Below are 21419 nucleotides of genomic sequence, written 5' to 3'. Positions count from 1 at the left end.
ACTGATCAGGAGAAATAAAACCACGACAGGTGTACTTACAGTAGAAAGGTGTGCGATCCTCTGAGGCTGTTCTGTGGTCTCTGCCTTTATATCATCTGTGAGGGACAAACTCCACCTGCTCTCTGCTCACTGACAGGAGGAGGTGCAGAAGAGAAGCAGGCTGATTTCTCAGAAACGGTGTGACCTGCAGACTGACGTTTGAAATGTGCAGGAGGGAAAAACAAGACAGAAAGTCTGCAGCCATGCTAACAGCTCTGTGAGGCTGCACTCTCTGAGCTAATGTTAGCATGCCAACATGCTCACATTGACAGTGCTAACATGCTAATGGATAGCTGGTATAACGTTTACCATGTTCACAATATTACTTTAGCGTGTTACAATGCTAACTTTCTCACAGTAACTCTAACATACTAATGGTTAGCAGGTGTGATGTTTAGTCTTACTTTAGCCTGCTAAACATTGAGAATGCTAACATTCTCACAATGAAAATGCTAACATGCTAATGGCTAGCTGGTGTAATGTTTACCATGTTTACAGTCTTACTTTAGCATTTAAGCATGCTAACATGGTAATGTTTACCATGTTCCCTTTAACTTTTGCATGTTAGCATGTTAGCAGGTCTTTCCATAGAAACTGTTCAGAAGATTTTCGGTCATAACCAAATGTAGAATTTTGTCTTTCACAGAATGAAGGATGTGTTTTCAGTGAAAAGGCTGAATCTCTCTCTGTGGTCAAAGCTAACACCACACTGAACATTAATAAAAAGAGGTCACGTTTAATACAAACACATTTTTAAAATTTCATTTAAAAATGTTTTGCTCATGTTTTTGGCGTCAGAGTGTTGATATGTTATGTTTGACAGAAAAGGCTTGGAAATAAAAATGTAGCAAAAATGTTCTTTAAGAAAATCCAAAACTCATCAGCGTTTTCAATTTGTCTCCTTCACACTCTTACAAGGTGTCATTTCCTGTTAGTGATGTCACTTAAAGGAGCAGTACAGTATTTTGGTGCAGAAATATTTTGGTGTGACGGGGTGAAACATGAAACTTAAGGACACACATAAAGTATACTATTTCAACCTAAAATGAAAAAGGAAGCATTGATGCTAAAAACAAAGAGTTGAGAGAGTTAATAACAATTAAAAATCTAAAAATTTAAGTTATTTAATTTAATATTTTACTTCAGGCTCATGAGTGCACTTACATTAGTGTCTTCAGCCATTAAAAACAATATTAACAGAATTATACTGCCTCATTTCCCCCTGTAAATATTTGGGACCTAAAGTCAACAGTTTTCATGGACTGTGCACACAGTAAAATGTTGACCTGATGATGGCGCTACATGAAACCGAGGTCACAGAGACAACTGAGCACATGGTGGCAGCATAACCAACACTTTTATTCTCTCCATATATGTCTTATATTTGGGTCACTTTTATATTTGTGATCTGTCCTGGACCACAGTGGTGATGAATTCAAACACAGGTCAAATTTGACCCACAAACACTGCAGGTGTAAACGCTTTTCTAACAGGAAGGTGGAGGATGAAGGAGTACCAATACAACAATGTAAAAATACTCCACTACAAGTAAAACTACTCCGCCCACAGAAATCTGTCTGTGATATATATTGATATATATTAGATTATTACCACTGCAGCATCAGTGTCAGAGCAGCATGTTACTGTTGTAGCTGCTGCAGGTGGAGCCAGTCTGAGCTACTTTATATGTACAGTTAGCAGGTGTAGTCCAGTGGCCCCAACCTCGAGGTCGGCCCCTCCAAAGGGTCACCAAAAAAAAGGGGGGGGGTCATCACATGATTAATGTGACAGAAGAGAAGAGGAAACTTAATTCTGATGCACAAATTTATATTTGACACTTCTCCAATCTTTGCTTTTAAAAACAAAATATTGGCAAACTTTTGGTGTTTGAGCCTCAAACAAATTCAAATAGTGACCTGAAAGGTCCTGGAAGAGAAAACGGAGCTGCAGAAGGTAAAGAAGGCCACACTGACACATCAGAGGACAACAGACAACACTTGAGTCAGAATAACATTTATTTATTGTTCATCATTTAATGACTGAATGATTTCTCCATCGTATCACCCAACAGGACAGTAACATGTGAGTCAGTACACATCAGTATCAGGAGGAATTACAATGATTCAGATTGTCTTCATGCTTTTAAATCTTCAAGAAAAGAAACGTAACAGTAGATTCAAATGTTAAAATCAGCAGTAAGCGAATGTACAGTGAGACATATATGTCACATTGGCTGCAGGAAAACTGTCTGTGCAGTGAAAGAAATTACAGCAGTAGCACATGTGCGATAGAACTTTGCACTGTGTGTGTTTGTGTGTGTGAGTCAGAGCCTCTTGTTTGTGTGTGAGGTGAATCAACGACACATCGATAACGTACTTGGTAGTTGAAGTCTATCGCCCGACGCTGAGACAGCGTCTGGATGCGAGCGACAGATGTGTTTATAAAGATGCAGCAGGGCTGTGACGACACAGACATTTCATACACCAGATGTACTGACCACATATATTTATATGAAGAATACAAACATAAAACAAGTTATACTGAGGTGAATGAAGCTTCCAAAGATGTTTCTCAATCAGTCAACAGGTGTCTCTGAGGGTTTCAAGTGCTGATGTTTCAACTAGTGCTCGTTTTTCTTTAACCATCTTACACTCTCGTTTTCTGATTAAAATCCACTGTTCAGTAACTTTTTAAGTTCGTCATCACTCTCGAGTTTATCACCTATCTCTAGCAAAAGCTTAGTCAAATGCATGACTTGCCGTGTGTCCAACCTTTTGGTTTCTATGACATTCAAAGCAACAAAGAACCTCCTCATGCTTTTTGTCCCAATGTTCCAGAACATCTGATTTATGCCTACATCTTCATCATCTCCTCTCATGCTGTCTGCTACAGATGATTTGTTACGAGTAAACAACGCTGAATTATTGAACTTGAAGTGAACTGGCAGACCGTCTGTTGTTTTAGGACATGGGATGCCTGAAGCATTGATTGCCTCTAGGACAGGTGGTTGCTGGCTGTCTGCGGATGTCACCAGAACTCTGATGTTTCCTGCAATATCTTTGCCAGAGATTGAGAGCACAGAATCAAACACATATCTCAGTGATGGTGTGAGTCGTGTGAGAGCAGCCTGAGCTACTAAACACACAGCATCAACTTCACTGACACCAAGCTTGACAAAGAAGAGATGACGCAGATGTTTCATCATCTCCCTCTCTCTATCTATGCCTCTTGTATCTCCAAACCCTGGAGTGTCAACAATGGTCAGTGAGTGCTCTATTTCAAACCCCTCCTGGTGGTTGATTTTGTACACAGTGACTTCAGAGGTCTGGCTTTCAGCTTGTGATCTCGGCTGATCCTCATCAATCAGTTTGAATCTGAAATTGTCCTCCCAGTCTACACCAACAATGTAGTTGATCATTGCATTGATCAGAGTGGACTTTCCTGATCCGGTCTCTCCAAGAAGCATTATTATGCGATTTTTCCCCGTGCTTTCTTTGCCACAGCTGAATCTTCGGCATCCATCTATGTCCATTTCTTCTTCATCCAGAGGCAGTTTGTAAACTGAGGGAGATTCAGAACTTATCTTTACACTTGTACTTTTGAGGAAGTCTGTGAGGGGTGTAGATTTTGTTGTACAGACAGTAACAGTGATGCTTTCTTTGCTTCCTCCAGCTTCACCACAATCACATCTGACCCTGACAACATATTCTGTCTCTGGCTGAAGACCTGAAATGATCACCCTCTCAGCTCCTGCCATCTTTTGGCTCCATTGGAGATCTTCCTCTTTCAGACTGTTGTCTTTGTTGGCGTACTCCACGATGTAGCTCAAAATGTGGACATTGTGTCCAACCTCAGCAGGTTTCTCCCAGCTGACTGATATACAACACACAATCTTGTATTCACCTTAATAGGCTATTGTTAAAACTCTGACAATGACAAATAGCCTATTAAAACTTGTCTGCAGAACACAGCTATGTTTATTTATTTATTTTAATCTCATACTGCTATAATAAGGCAGCCAGCGGTTCCACATGCCGCACAAGGCACTCAAGAGTGTTTTGTGGACTGAAAAACGTACTTATTTTCATTAATTATTTTCTTACCATGATGCATTCTTTGCTTGCTCAACTGTGGCTTCCTCGATCTGCTGCTTCTCCTCATCACTCACAGCGAGCGACTGCAGCACATAAAAGCCCTTGTCTGGAGCTTGGGCAAAACCCAGGCTCGTCACCAGACCATCAAAGGTCTTGACAGGCAGAGTCTAGATTTAAAAAATTAAGCACATAAAATACAAATATATGTATATGTGTAAATGCATACTTGAGATGAGATGATCAATGCTTTTGGCAACATTAACAAAACATTTGTATATTAACACTAAAGGTATCTGTGTAGTACATGTATCACATCAAATTTGGCACCGGCCAAAACTGTGTAATATTTGTTTTAAAATAGTTTAAAATGCTGTATCACTGTGAGGTAACTTCACCATAGCTGAACTGTCACTAATAGTGGAGCCTAAATGTTATGCTTCTGGTAACATGGAGGGTACATCTGAGGTTAAGAAAAGACAAAATGTCATACCTGAGGAGTCTCTGGAGACAAGATCCACCCCATCCCAGTAAAACGCCCAAGCCGTGACAAGGATGCAAGGGCCCATTCCTTGTCCTCCTGGGTGACGGGTCTTTTGATGCCAGCTGAGATAGGAGGAAAGGGTGACAGCATTATTTATGGGGACTGAGACTCTTTTACATGATTAGTAGTGAATATGGCCAAGCTGGCTGTACTACTTCTGCAAGTGCATGTTAACATGATTTGATTCCCATAATTGATATTCACATGATACAATGGCATAGCTTTAAGACAATTATCTAAACCATGCAATCAAATAATGATCATTTACTTATTAAATACTCACCCCGTGTTGTGGAAGGCGTCACCTCAGACACTCTCTTGGCAACGATGTCTATTGTGGGTGTCTTCGCCCTCTTCCAGAAGCACTCAACATCGGTGCGGGATACATTTTTCTCCACCCAGATCAGCAAGGCAGCCATATGATGGCCCTTGTCTTTACCGATGGGGCATTCACAGGAGCTGAACCTAACTGCCTGATTCTCAACATGAACCTGCACGTACACAATTTCATCCCTATGATTCATCCTCACCCTACAGAGGAGGATTAGTGGCCACATGAGAAATTTTGCAGAATTAACATTTATTTTCTCATGTGGCCACTAATCCTCCTCTTTACAAGGACACAGAGTGAGTTTATGAACCTAACAACACTTCTGTAGCATATCATTCTCTCAGCTAACCTAACTCCACTAAGGGCTCATTTATGCTCAACGTTAAATACGGATCTGGATACGAACGGAGCCTTCAATCCGTGCTCTGCGTTCATGTCATCCGTATCAATGCTACACTTACACTAGCAACATCACTGGACTATGTGTTTTTGATTGGTTTTTAATTCGACTGTGAAATGGCACAACGTCAAAACAACAATTAGGATATTATCGTGAACGACATCACACTCCTACTTGCTAGCAAACTTACTACTAACCGCTAACTCACCTCAACCTTGTAAACTTTCCGTAACACTTCATAAGACAGCCCGCGTTTTAGAGCGTACCTCTCGCCCACTTCCCAGGGAGTTAGGGTATAACTCCCTGGGAAGTATGTGGTAAGTGACCGCAAGTTATACGCTAACTCTCGGGAAAGTGGGCGAGAGGTACGCTCTAAAACGCGGGCTGTCTTATGAAGTGTTACCAAACTTTCTTTTTCATAGATGCACTGACACACAAGGCACTCTATTTGAGTTAAAAGAATTTAATCCTTTCTTAACTCTGAGAGAAGTCTCACTAAAGAAAGACGTGATGGTGAAAAGATTTACAAGTTCCGCCATTGTTTACCGATCATAACTGAGCAACGAACGCCCGCACCAGCTTGGACCCGGAATTCATGCGTGACGTCAGACTTAACGCCCGGATAGAGCTGATCTCAAACAAGCGCCCAGTTTCCATAAACAAATGCTTCTTTCCTGGTCCTTAATTTACAAGCACAATTTCTCACCCCACAGATACTACATTTGGAATAATAGAGACATTTTATACCAACATAAATCTTTATTTTTGGAAAACTGGTTTGTCCATGGAATTTACTTAGTTAAGCAGCTTTTTAATTCTAAAGGTGTTTTAATGTCTTACTCTGAACTTCTAGACAAATACAGTATTCCCATACCACCAAAGGAATATGCTCAGGTTTTTGATGCAATCCCATCTGGTGTCATAACGCTTCTTAAAAACTCTGTAGCTTCTGAACTGACCTTATTGAGTTTAGATCCTGCTGATACTAGTGTGGGTCAAATCTGTTTTTCCACTAAGAAAAGAAACAACAACTGTGATATACGTGCTCTATTTCAAAAAAACATGGTCTCTGTCCCAAATGTGGTCTCTTACTGGAATAGCTTCACTCCAGACCTGAACTGGAAGAAAATATGGTGTCTTCCATCCAAATATCTGATCTTAAACAAGGTCAAAGAAGTGTCTCTTAAAATGATTCATCGGTTTTACCCCTGCAAGTTGTTTTTACGAAGATACAAAAAAGACATTGACGTGGACTGCTCATTCTGCCAACAAACCGAAGCAGATCTGTGTCACTTGTTCTGGTCCTGCTCTTTCTCTGATGTTTTCTGGCAAGACGTCTGTACATTCATTTCCCAAAACGTTGACTCTGATTTTTCTCTTACATGTGTAAATGTATTGTTTGGATTTTTTTCATACAGTGCTAAAAAAACAAATCAATATTATATCATCAATCTAATCCTGTTACTTGCAAAATACCATATCCACAAATCTAAATTCTCTAACCACAAACCATCTTTTTTAATATTTGAGAAGGAATTGAAACAATACATTACCACAATCCATCGATCTAAAAACAACAAAGCCATCAAAACTACTGATCTATGTACCCTGTATAATATCTGTGTGAATTACTTTGTCTTTTTTGTCTACAATCTGTACCCCTGGCATCGTTGTGTGTTTTATGTTCATGTCCTGTGTGCACTATTGTAATGACTAACTTTTGAATAAAGTTTTCCAAAAAAAAAAAAAAAAATCTCAAACAAGCAGGTGGCCCGATGGCTTGTGGGTCTTGTAGTCTGACACTCCTGATCTCCACTGGAGTTTTGAATTCGTTCTTGGCACCATAGATTATCATAAATGTACATACATGATAAACAAATGGCTCCTCTGATGTCTTAAAGGAAAATAGCAGTCTTCCTATCACTTTGGGGTTTTCTAGAAGTGTTTAATACAGTGAGACCCTGAATAGAAATTTCTGTCTGTGATGATTAGTTTTTTTCTCATATTCACACATTTAGTTCATTGTTTTGTTTTTAAAAATACGTGGACAACACCTCAGAAAAACACGTGTAAAATGTTTATTTTCTTTGATATTGTTATCAACTTTAAATTTGGATTAAGTGATGCTTCGTGCTATGATCCCATGGTGTTTTACCTGTGTATTACCTTCCAGTTCTGGTCGTCTAAAGAATCTCTCGTCAAGAAAATATTCAGGTGAGGACATGGGCGCCACCAGGGATTTTGGGCCCCATGAAAAGAATTTTTACTGGGCCTCTGATACAACCGGCCGAGAGCCTAGCAAAAATTGTTGATGCTATTTAACATAAAACGATGCATTTTGATGGTATTTTTGACTATCATTCCCATATTTGTGAAAAAAGAAGGTCTAATTTATCTCCAGAACTGTAGACTCACAGGTGGTGGCCTTGGATTTGGGGTGAAAAAATACATATATGAGGCTATATGGTCGTTAATCTATTTAATCTTCTGATTTCCAGAATATGTAAACATTTCTCTGATTGGTTTGAGAGCAGTCACCCAGTCTGCTGCACACACCACAAATTTTCTCCTCTGTTCCTACTGCAATTCTTCTATTTCAGTGATAGCTGAATTTTAACAAACAAAAAAATTATTGTTACCAGTACATTGTAAGTAAAATATATTTGTGATAATTATTTTTTGTCAGTATTATAATTTTATTAGGGGCCCCTCTTAATCATGGGCCCCTAGAATCCTTCTCCTTTCTCCCCACTTTTCGGCGCCCCAGGGCGAGGGTCAAAAAACAAAACAAAATAAAACAAAACTTCTATTTCAGTGTGTTGAAACTTGTATGACTCAATGACAGAAGCACTTACAGTGAAAAAACTGAGTGTTACCTTTCAAATGAGAAAACACATGTACATGCACCAAAAACAGAACAGGAAGAGCTGTCAGTTTACTTTGGACTTGGAAAGACAGTTTCAGTGAGTTTTCCAAGAACGGTAATTAACAGTCAAATTTAACCTCCATGTTCTTGGATATATGATATTTGTCTTTCAGATTTTGTTCATATGGTTCATGTATGTCCTTGATATTTTCACTACTTTTAAATATTTTTTGCAGTTTTTGAACTAATTTACTGTTTGGTCTAAATTCTAGCTCAAAATATGTTTGACCATAAAAGATCACGTTTGATGATTTGAAAGGTCCTAAAAGAGAAGTTAGCTGCAGAGGGCTAAAGTGCTTAACAACACATCAAAGGTAACAGACAGGACGTGAGTCTGTCTTTATCAGATATGTTTTATTGTTAGCATTTAATCATTTCTCCAACATTCTGTATGAGTCATCACTACAGAACAGTCACATGCAGTTCTGTGCACAACAATATAAAAGGCCACAGGATCCAATAGTAGTCAATAAAATCACAAGCAGAAAAACAACAACAAGCTGATATCCCCATTTAAAAGTCTGCATTGAAAATGTACACTTATACTATAGTTATAGTCAATATTCTAAGACTTTTATGGACAACAGAATATCCTTAAACAAATACATGTTCACTGTTCAGGTTTGCTGAGTTCATAGAGCTGCAGATATTAAACTCTGACTCACTGGTTTCAGGAGGTTAATGGCTCCAGCACTGAATGTAATCACACTTAAACACTTTCCACCACACATGGTAAATCTGTATTTTTGGTGAACAGCACATGGAAACAAGTTCTGCAGAAATACATTTGTACAAAAGAAAACTGTAAGAAGTCGCCTCTTTGTCTCAGGCACATTTATGCTTGAGCTTTTCTTGGTCATTTACATCTTCAGGAGTTTCCCTCCTCTTTCTACTTTAGCCATGATGTCTGCTTTTTCTCTGACTCCCCCCTGGGCCTTGATCAGAATCACTCACAATCCCGTCTTGTTCTTTATTTATACATGTCAGAATGGTCTGAGGAGTTCCTCTCCTCTTTCTACTTTAGCCATGAGCTGTGCTTTTTCTCTCATGTCCATCAGGGACTGAACTCGTTGCTTCCAGCCTGGCTTGGCCTCAGATTTCTCTCCCTCAATAAGCATGTCAATGTACTCTGAAGTGGAGAGAAGGTTTGGCTTCAGTGCTATCTCTTTAAGTCTGTTTAGACACCAAGCAGACGTCTCCATACATTTCCCCACCTGTTTGTGCACATTATCATATGCAGCCCTCAGTTTTCCAATCAGTACCTCAACAGGTGCCTTTGCCTTGTTGGCCTGTAGGTACTTTTCTTTCAGCTCTGTCACTGTTAGTTTTTCTTTAACCTCCTCATACTCCCATTTGTACTTCTGATTAAAATGTACATTCCAGTTACATTTGCCTGGACACTGAGTACATTTTCCATCTGGTCCCATTGCAGGACACCTTCTAATACCCGCATCACTGGGTATTGTACAGGGATAGTGACAGGTGAAATGACACTGCTGACAGTTGGTGATGTAATTTCCAGAACCAGAAATGTCTTCTTGAACAGGCTTTGTGACAGTGACTTCAAACTCAAAGTTCTCATTTCTTCTGATCTCTGCCTCGTGCTCTTTCAGTTTGTCAGTTGTCTCTTTTAACTCTTCGAGCTTAGCTAACCCAACTCTAATAATTTCAACTCCCTGCTCTAGCCTCTGTCTTTCTCTGAGGACCTCTTTTGTCATGGTCAAGCTTTTGGTGTCCATGACATTTAAAGCAGCAAAGAACCTCTTCATGCTTTTTGTCCCCATGTCCCAAAACATCTTATCGAAGCTTCCATCTTCGTCATCCTCACTCATGCTGTCTGCTGCAGATGATTTGTTGTCTGCAAACAACGCTGAATTATTGAATTTGAAGTGAAGTGGCTGCCCCTCTTTTGTTTGAGGACACGGGACACCTGAGGCTTTGACTGCCTCAAGAACTGGTGGTTTCTGGACCTCTGCAAACGTCACCAGAACTCTGATGTTTTCTGCAATATCTTTGCCAAAGATTGAGAGCACAGAATCAAACACATATCTCAGTGATGGTGTGAGTCGGGCCAAAGCAGCCCGAGCTACTAAACACACAGCATCAATGTGACTGACCCCAAGCTTAGCAGAGAAGAGATTACGGAGCTGTTCTGTGATCTCTCTGTCTCTTTCTATGCTTCTTCCATCTCCAAACCCTGGAGTGTCAACAATGGTCAGTGAGTGCTCTATTTTAAACCCCTCCTGGTGGTTGAGTTTGTACACAGTGACGTCAGATGTCTGGCTGTGAGCTTGTGATGTTGACTCACCCTCATCAACTAACTTAAACCGATATGAATCCTCCCATTCAACACCCAGAATGTAATTGATCATCCCACTGATGAGAGTTGACTTTCCAACTCCAGTGGCTCCCAGAACCATAATGGTGCGATTGGGTTTACTGGACCATTTCCCGAAACTGAAACACTTGCACCCAGCGACATTGATTTGTTCTTCTTTCAGGGGAACTTTATAAACAGGCAGAGACTCTGTCTGGGGTTTTAGGAGTTTGCTTTTTTCTTTAACAGCATCAGCAAGACGTTTAATCTCCCTTAACTTTGGTTCAACTTGAGGTTTTCCATAAGAGCTGCAGGGCCTTTTGCTTGTACTTTTGAGGAAGTCTGTGAGGGGTGTAGCTTTTGTTGTGCAGACAGTAACAGTGATGCTTTCTTTGCTTCCTCCAGCTCCACCACAATCACATCTGACCCTGACAACATATTCTGTCTCTGGATGAAGACCTGAAATGATCACCCTCTCAGCTCCTGCCATCTTTTGGCTCCATTGGAGATCTTCCTCTTTCAGACTGTTGTCTTTGTTGGCGTACTCCACGATGTAGCTCAAAATGTGGACATTCTGTCCAACCTCAGCAGGTTTCTCCCAGCTGACTGATATCTCACTTGAGTATTGTTCAACTTGAGGTTTCCCAGGAGGGCTGCAGGGTAAGGTTTTAATGGAACCACTGACTTCATTGGCTGGTCCAACACCTGCTGAGGTCACTGCTCTGCACCTGAACATGTACTCTGTGTTAGGACTCAGATCGCTCACTGTGACTTCTTCAGCTTCTGATGCTGTCTTCTGTTTCCATCCATCGTCTCCACTGACACAGTACTCAACAGAGTAGGAGGTGATGTTCTCTGCTCCAAACTTTGGTGGAGAAATCTTCAGTGTCACACTCTTGTGGTTTGTTTCAGTGACTGTCACTGTTTCAGGCTTTGAAGGCGGCTCAAAGTTCTCACTGACTGAAAAGCCGTCTTCATAAAGGTAGATGCTTGAACCTTTCTGTGTCTCATTTGTTGAACCAACTGTCAAGAACTTAATGTTCTTGTTCTCCTTGTTGGCCTCTGCAAAGTCACTGAAGAGCTTTGTTTTATGCCTCATTGCATCGAAAACTTCTTTTGAGGTGTACCATTGTTCCCTCTCTACATCACGAGTATGTGGATCTCGAGGTTCGTCTGGTTTGGGTGTCTCTGTTAAGTAGTTTGATAAAGCTGAGAGGAAGGGTTCGGCACTTCCCAGTGAGGTGAAAACAAAACACACTGCATGCTCTGCACTGAGAATTTGTTTGTACAGGTCTGTTTGAGATGGAACGATCTTGGTGTTTTTCATCATGTTGGTGAAAGACTTTAATGTGTAGATTTCTCTCTCTTTACAGTCCATCCACTCGTTCAGGTCTTTGCTGCTGAAAGGAGAAGAATGTCTCTTCTTCAGGATCTCTGCGAGCTCAGCTTCCTCTTCTCCTCCTCCTCGGATTGCTGGAAGTTTCTTTGCCAAGGTTCGTTGGAATTCCAGCTTGAACTCTGAGCACATTTCTTTAAAGGTTTTAATCTTCTTGCTGATCTGTGGGAACTGCTGTGCAGTGGTGGTTCTCAGTGCATCATTGCACCTCATTTCCAGCTCACTGAAGTCCTCCAGGACACTCTGTGATTCATGAACTAATCTTATACTTATCTGACGCACGAGTTTTGCAGCAGAAGAATCTAAACTCGTCAGTGGCAACAGCCAGACCTTCACTGGTACGGCATTTTCTCCGTTGGCTCCCAACAATTTTGGCAGACTTTGGTAGACCTCTACCGCATCCTGAAAGGATGTAGGAGGCTTCTGAAGGGAAAAGTCTCCAAAGAATCTGCAGGAGAATTTCTCAACATTTTCTCTGTCCTTGTCTTCCACTTTCAGTGAACCTTCACCCTCTATTGCAAGGCAAGGAATCTTCTTGATCATCACCTTCAAGTTGCCCTCAATGTCTTGATGATCTTCCTTTTCGGACACTTCACGGTCAAAGACAAAGAAGGCTTGTGCCCCATAAAGAATAGCTGTGACTACATGTGTTGCTAATCCTTTATCAAAGACATATGGATGCTTCACATTGTCACTTCCAAGATGATTCATGGACAGTTCCTGAACCTTTGTGGTAGCTTTGTACTTCAGTGTTACTCTGGCCTGATTTTTGGAGGTCTTACTATTGTTCAGGTATTTGGCCGATCCTCCAACCTCCACCAGTCCACTTAAGAAACTCGCCTTCAGGGATGCTTCAACATTTAGTGCTGATGATTTATCTGCAATTGATTCAGATGCAACTATCTCAAAATCATTATAGCTCTGTGGTCTTTCTCCAATATGATTTCTCAGGTCATCACGGTCCCACAGTGTCATTCCTAAAAAGGAAGAAGCAAAAATCAAGTTCAGCTTCCAGAACCAGCCTGACAGGAGAATTTGTTACTACATCCTACAACACAGATAATGCCAGCCTTACACCAAACAATTTTTCCAGGACTTTACTCTGTCAGACCAATTTCCAGTGATGGAATAAAACCATGAGTTTTTCCTCAGTTGGCGTGCGTGTTCGTGATCTTGATCATTTGGTGTAAGGTGGTGATAAAACTCAGTACGAGCTGTCTGAAGTCAAATCTTTTTCTGGCCTTGACATTCCATCAAAATTAAACATGTTTAATATTATTGTAAGTTTTTAATCTTGGCTCATGGAAATAGTGAAGTTCAATGACACGAACACTGTCAACAACCCAGTGTTAATTTCACTGACGACAACTTTTCATCAACAAACTTTTTTCCATCACGAAAAAGGAGACAATGACAAGGAAAAAATACGTCATGATAATAAAAACTAAGATGAAGTCTATGTTTCATTTTGTTGATGAGATGAGACATGACGAAAATGTTAGTGTAACAACCAATTACTGCGCTCTCTGCTGCACCAAACAGGAAGCAGCAAACTGGGTACACCATAAAAATGGAGGGGACTCCAGGGAGGTGATGGAACATAAACAAGTCTGGGTTCTCTTGGACTGTGGAAAAGGAGAACAAACTGGTGGAGTTGTGGAGTGAACTTGAGTGTTACGTCCCCCGGCCGCCTGTGTATTTATTATGTGTATGTGGGCATTATGATCTTTGTGTTTATTATGTGTATGTGTTTATGTCTATGTAGGCTATGGATTTAATCATAATGTTTAGTGGAGAGTTAGAGCTCTCCTTTTTCCAGAGATCGTGTGTTTTATGTTAACAGGTGTGCAGGTGATTCGCTAAACCATCGTGACGTTGCTCCGGCTGGATTGGCTGAGCAAGGGGCTCGGCCTTCAGTGTCAACGGTCGCCTATTGGATAACGTGCGTGACGTCACCGCTGCCGGATTGGCTGAGCAAGGGCCGGGAGACCACTCTCTGACATGGCAGCAGCGCATCGTTTCTTTGATCGTGTTATAAGTATTTTCTTGTGTGTGACCACAGTGTGTATGTACATATTTAGCTTGCCTTGCTAAATATTGTATTTTCGTGTTAAGACCAGCGCCTTAGGGCCAACTGAGTCATTTGTATATATTGTAAATAGCCACGATCTCATATTATTGTTTGCACGGAGCGTAGGGTTGAACTGCTATCTCTGTTGGATCTGTTTTCTCCTGTTTTTCTTTAGCCTAGGGAGTTAGGCCTAGTATTGTATTTTTGTTTCTTTTGTTGTCGTTAGGAATTAGTTATATCGCCGGTCGGTAGACAGGTTGCTTTTTGTTTGTTGTTTTGGCCTGGGTTCACCCTGACGCAATTGCTCCATTTGTGTGCCATATTATACCGTGTGTTTTTGAAGTGTTTAGCAATAAATTGCTCACCTGTACATTTATACTCGTGTTCCTGTGTGTCCTTATGTTAGCACCCACACCCCTAGACCGGGGCGTAATAATGAGTCAGTGTTAAATTCAGCGTGTATCCGGTCCACCAACCAGCACTAAGTTTAATGAGAAATCTTCCTCTAATTTCCACGGTCTCCTCCCACTAAACTAACCCAGCAACGGGGCTGCAACTAACCATTATTTTCATTGTCGACTAACCTGTCGATTATTTCTTCGATTAGTCGACTAATCATTTTATCGAAAAATGTGTTAAAATGTTGAAAAATGTCGGTCTGTCTCTGGCCCTGTAGTTTGATCCAGCCAGCAAAAGAGGATCATCTCATCAGTTTGTTTGAGGAACAGCTGTGTTTGTATGACACAAACTGTAAATGACTTCAAAAGGTAAATTAAGTCCTGTCAATCAGTTTGAAGCTGAGGTTAAAATGACTTCCTGTTAGACTTTATTTTGGTGGTCCCCTTTTCCTTTTGATCTTATGGGACTTTTATTTTGACGCCTTCTGCTGCCAGAAACAGGATATTGAAGCAGAAACGTTTAAGAACAAAGCAGGGAAGACGTGTAACTTTGCTCTGCAATTATCAAGCTCTTGTTCCCTGTATAGTTAGGCGCCCGGCTGGAATGGGAACAAGTTACTGTGTCATTTAACGCTTCATGATTTTTGTGTGGTGACGTGTTTTAATTGACTCGACAGTAAGCGAATGTTTAAATTTAAATGTATCGCTGTTGCAGCAGTCATTTTAAAAATAGCTGTGGGCTAATCAAATATTGGTAACATTGCTGTGATACTGGCTTTCTTGTTTCATGTGTGTTTAAAGGTTGATATTGTAATTTATACTCATATATGTATTTGATACAGTATCTATGGATTATGGTTATGTTTGCACATGGGTAGGAGCTCATGTAATTTATTTGTGGGTGCTTTGTAGCTCTTACGATGTTTTCTGGAGAAAAGGTGTTTTGAAGAAAAGATTTAAAGAGGCAACAGACAGCATCTTTTCCTGAATATATCATGATGAAAATAATGTGGGTTGCACAGGGTAGTGTCCACAGTAAAATCAGACTATCAGTGTTTACATAGGTTACTTAGTGGCTCTGCAATCTTTGCAATAAGCTTCTGCTGCCGGTGCCGAAATTTTGCATAAAAAATCTGCTTTACGGCAGGAAACGCGTCATGTATTGTGAAACTGGTCGGTCAGCCAATCAGGGACTGGAGCTGGTCCTTATGAGGAGTTGGGCATGAGATAGTTGAGTCACGAGCACAATGGCAGACGGACAAAGTTTGGAGACAAGTGAAAAACAGCCTAGCAAAAGAAAAGGAGCTCCTCTGTGTGAGGAGGCAAAGAAGAGCAAAAAGGAGAGTAAACAAGAGTAAACCTCAGTCAGGCGTTCAAGAGATGGAGGGAGCTCCGTGACCAAAGAGGCTTCAAAACCCATGTCCAGCTAGCTTTCTTTCTAATGGATCAGTAAGTAACACGGCTAAATGTTAGCTAGACCAGAGAGGACTGGACTGTACTGGCTGCTAGTTCATTCCTAGCTGGCCAGCATCGCAAATCGCCGCAACCAGGGAGCGGGTAGCGAGTGTTGGTCGGCTGACATCCTGGTTGCCATTCTACGGCAGCCCTCGGACAGTGATACCCCCCTCCCTTCCTTCTGTTCTCTTCTCACGGAGGCAGCTATCCACGGACATCGCCCAGCTAAGTTACGCCCAGCTAAGTGAACACTGGACTTTGTTTCCCATTCAATTTGAGCTCCAACCGCCGCATGGTTTCCATACGGTAGCGTTTATTCTAGAATGGGGACTGTTTACATGTGCATATTGGTATAATTCCACTGTGTCTGCTGTTGTTTGTACTGGTACTGTACATATTGGTATCATTTACTGTGAGCTGTTTGTACTGGTACTGTACATATTGGTGTCATTTACTGTGAGCTGTTTGTACTGGTACTGTACATATTGGTATCATTTACTGTGAGCTGTTTGTACTGGTACTGTACATATTGGTGTCATTTACTGTGAGCTGTTTGTACTGGTACTGTACATATTGGTATCATTTACTGTGAGCTGTTTGTACTGGTACTGTACATATTGGTGTCATTCACTGTGAGCTGTTTGTACTGGTACTGTACATATTGGTGTCATTTACTGTGAGCTGTTTGTACTGGTACTGTACATATTGGTGTCATTCACTGTGAGCTGTTTGTACTGGTACTGTACATATTGGTATCATTTACTGTGAGCTGTTTGTACTGGTACTGTACATATTGGTGTCATTTACTGTGAGCTGTTTGTACTGGTACTGTACATATTGGTGTCATTCACTGTGAGCTGTTTGTACTGGTACTGTACATATTGGTGTCATTTACTGTGAGCTGTTTGTACTGGTACTGTACATATTGGTGTCATTTACTGTGAGCTGTTTGTACTGGTACTGTACATATTGGTATCATTTACTGTGAGCTGTTTGTACTGGTACTGTACATTCTGCTATAATTATTTGCATTACTATTTGTTTGTTCTTCAGATAAATCTGATAATTGTTGCTTGGTCTCTTTACTCATTTATTTAGTAGAGTGTCCACCAGGGGTCGCGTTAACCGGATATTCTCGGTCATTGACCGGTTTTTTACAACAATGACCGGAAAATCTGAAGGCCGTCGGTCATTTGACCGGTTGCAATTACCACCCCTGGCCACTTGGCGGCGGAGTGTACAGTCAGTGGTTTAAGTGGCTGCCGTTTTCACACTGCAGAGAAAAAGTCATTCATCTGCTTCATGTAGCGTTGTTGACATAACGGCCTGGACACACCAGATGTGTTAGTGCCGCAGAAGTCCTGCGAGTATACTCGCTGTTCTAGAGAGAATCTGCCTCAACTATGTGGCATGATATATATCAGGGTTATCAAGACGCAGGTAGTGTTTCTGTCAGTAGTAGTCACTTAAACTTTATGCACTACTACAAAGGTTACAGTACGCGTCATCTAACGTTGTTATTTGGCTCTTCTGTATTTTCTGTTTCATAACTGAATATTTAAATATTTATGAGACAAGGTTTTGTTATTTATTTTTGGGTTATTTAAGTGGTACACTGATCAAGTAATAAAAAGAAGAGTCCGTAAAATAATCAATAAATTAGTCGTTAGATTAGTCGACTAACTGAAAAAATAATCGTCAGATTAATTGATAAATAAAATATCATTTGGTGCAGTCATTTGTTTAATTTGCACTCCCCCATGTTGTCCAGGGTACAGTGACAGCTAGCTAGCAGACAATGGATCCTCTGCCCTGAGTGTCCCGGCCAGAAACTAAATATGAGTGTTGCTGGTTCCTGATCTGTGTGATGTTAATGCAGGAAACATTTGGTTAATTATTTAAAAAAATAAAAAAGATGTTCCCAGTTATTTAGCATTTTTAAGACTGTTGGCTTGGCTGATCTAAAGATCTGAGATGATGAATACTGAATTTTGGTTGTGTTGCATTAAGCATCTTTACATGTGAATCCTCACCAGGGACGAGTGAGTCTTTGCGGCAGTCGTACAACATCCCGAGGCTGAAAGGCCGACCGAGCGCCGCCACCTCCATCGTCCCGCTGGCCTCAGAGTCCATCGCTCAGTCTGAACTGGACACTTCTCTGACTCCTCCTCTGTTTGTCTGCCAGATGTTTAAAGAACATTTGGTAATACGTCCAACCACCCTCACATTTTCACTTTAATTTGACCTTTGTCACTCACTGACGCTCACATCATTTTACAGACTTCCATTTAAAATGACCATATACTTATACACATATGACCATACAGACATACATCCATAGAACACACTGGCCCTGACAATAATCCCCTGACAAATAAAACAAAGGTATTAAGATTATTTCTTTAAATATTTTTGGCATTTGGTGTTTTTCAATGACATTCTTCTCAATTTCTCTTTATGGCACTTTTTTTTCAGCATCAGTTTTTTAATGATACTACCTTTTTTTTCATTTTCTGTCACACTTTGTCGTGAAGAAAAAAGACAGAAAAGAGAAATAAAGAGCAAAAGTGAAGACTGTCAATGAAAACATTTGAATGCAAAACAGAAATCAAAATAAAATAAAATCATTTAAATGCTTGTGTTTGAATTTTCAGTTATGTTTTTTTCAGTGACAGTGTTTCCTTGTTCAGTGCCAAATTTTATTTTTCAATGTCAAATTTTACTTTTTAAAATGTCAAATTTTATTTTTCAATGTCAGTTTTTTCTTTTCCATGTCAAATTTTAATTTTCCAATGTAAAACTTAACTTAAATTTTCCTTTTTTAAAATCAAATTTTGTTTTTCAATTTCAATTTTTAATTGCTCAAAGTCAAACTTTACTTTTTCAACATCAAATTTTATTTTTCAATGTCAGGTTTTACTTTTTCAATGTCAGAATCTACTTTTTCTGTCCATGCTTCTTTAATTTGTCCGTGCCCAGTTTCATTTTTGTATGTCAAATTTTGCTTTTTAAAAGCCAAATTTTACTTTTGAATGTCAAATTTTAATTTCTCATAGTCAAATGTTATTATTAAATGTCAAGTTTTACTTTTTCAGTGCCAAAATGTACTGTCAAATCTGTTACTTGGTTGATTTCACTTGTGTTTTTAACACTGCTGTTTCTTGTGTCTTGATTTGTTTTGCTGTGTCTACATGGGCGTCATTCTGCCTCTGAAAGGTCATGTTGACTGCTGAATTTTTATTTAACCTTTGACCTTTAAACCTCTGATAAATCACCACAGTAACACTTCATGTGATTGGCTGCAGTCAGGATCTAAACCTGTGATATGCTTCCCTCTGGCGGCTGATACAACACACTGCTTCAGCTGGTCCAACAGTTTCATATCACACACAGGAGGGTGTTTCCTCTCAGAGTCATTTCACTGTCAGGTGACACAGAACAAACTCAAAGTCCTTTGGTCCAAAGCTCTTTTGTATGTTGTTGTCAGCTTAATGTCAGAGAGGTGATTTTTCTGTTAGATTTCAGTTGATCAGTTACTTAGTTTAAGTTTCTGTTACTGGTTTGTTTTTTACTGTGTCAACAACTACATTCATTCATTCATTCATTCATCTTCTAACCGCTTCATCCTCTTGAGGGTCGCGGAGGGGCTGGAGCCTATCCCAGCTACATCGAGCGAGAGGCAGGGTACACCCTGGACAGGTCGCCAGACTATCACAGGGCTGACACATAGAGACAGACAACCATTCACACTCACGGACAATTTAGAGTCACCAATTAACCTGCATGTCTTTGGACTGTGGGAGGAAGCCGGAGCGCCTGGAGGAAACCCTCGCTGACACAGGGAGAACATGCAAACTCCACACAGAAGGGCTCCCACGCCCGGGATCGAACCGGCGACCCTCTTGCTGTGAGGCGAGAGTGCTAACCACCACACCACCGTGCCGCCCGCTCAACAACTACATATGTGGGATAAAAAAGTCAAGCAGTAAACCAGAACAACAGGAAGCAGGTTGGAACAAGTGGGTCAGTGAGCTAAAGCTGAGGCTGTTATTTGCTACAGAAGCATTGTGTGTTCACACATGCATTTTCTACTTCCTTTGATTGACTCTGAACTTTAGGAACTGAGACTGTTAATCCAAAGGAACAGAAACAGAAAGAAAGTGGGTCAGTTAGCTCAAGCTAATGCTAGCTGGGACTGATGTCACTGTCCAGGGGCGTAGGTTTGATTTGAGCTTAGGTAGGGACCATGCGAGCGCCCGCAGGGCACTAGCAGAAAAGATTTTCAGCACTAATTTGCGTGCGCACTGTTTTGAGCTACAGATCATGATCTTGATGACTGTTTCTTCAATCAGCTTCCTGAACTGATGCATTTGGCCTACAGATGATATATAACAGTATAACAGCTGTAGGCGGCTCTATGCTTTATAATATTATCCACACATTACAACACCATTATTCCACAGTCATATCTATTAATTCTCCGATTTTTGTAGTTTACAGATTAGTTTCAGAATTTTCATAAAACAATAAAACAGATGCATAGAGTAGCCTAACAAGCAGCCCACTATTCTCTGGTCCCTCAGACCCTCCACTCATCAAAAAAGGGAAATGATTGACAAAATCAAACTACTTGCAGACAGAAACACTCCTTTCTGTGTAGCCTATGTAATATGAACATAATTACGTTGGACTAGTTATTCTGCAGTCACAGACATCAAATGCATAAACAAACCAGACGTCTACCAGACGCAATTCAGTGGGCGAGTGAACCTAGTCATTTGCTTAAACCTTACTTAGAAGTGTGCAACAGTTATTTCTAACGTTACAAACCAAAACTGATTTATTACTAGCTAAAGGCAACTGTTATGACAACATGCAGGAATTAAGTAGTTAGAAACAAAAACTGTGCTGTCAATATTTCAGTTCTAACATCTATAAATTGCATCAAAATAATTTACTCTCATAGGATTAGTGTCTTAGCGAGCTAACTTTAGCTAACCAGAGTTAATCTGATTGTTTTAGTCTCACAGAGACAAATTGACTTCACACTGAGTTCAGGTGCAACGGCTGTGAGCGCTGTAGACCAAACCTGCAAAGGAGCAGGCTTTGTTCACATAATCACCAGCAGCAACAAATGTTTGTAATTAATCTTGATTAATGAGATTATTTCCCTTTAAACCAGAAAGCTCACCTGTCTGACACGTTTGGCTTCAGTACATTTGCAGGATGAAGTTGTGTCTGGAGGCCCAAGTCCCAACAATGAAGACTGACTCACACCAGTTGAGTTATAACAGCAGCAGGACGGAGACTCTACTGACTGACAAAGACACAAAGAGAACAGGCTGTTAGCATGTGGGCCAACCGATGTGTTTGGCACATAATGTTACGTTTGTCCAGGTAGCGTTGGCTGGGGATGCTGGAGTGTAAACTTCCATAAATACAATAAACCCT

The 21419-nt window shown here is 40.5% G+C and overlaps 1 pseudogene; it reads right to left on the bottom strand.

Moving 5' to 3' along the window:
• Positions 1-8666: 8666 nt before the first annotated feature.
• LOC125902863 (uncharacterized) overlaps positions 8667-21419 on the bottom strand; it is a 56691-nt pseudogene continuing 43938 nt past the window's right edge.

The sequence above is a fragment of the Epinephelus fuscoguttatus genome, linkage group LG15 (genome assembly GCF_011397635.1).
Source record: "Epinephelus fuscoguttatus linkage group LG15, E.fuscoguttatus.final_Chr_v1".
Taxonomy (NCBI): domain Eukaryota; kingdom Metazoa; phylum Chordata; class Actinopteri; order Perciformes; family Serranidae; genus Epinephelus; species Epinephelus fuscoguttatus.
Note: the sequence above shows the minus strand (reverse complement) of the source record. Positions and strands in the feature narration are given on the sequence as shown.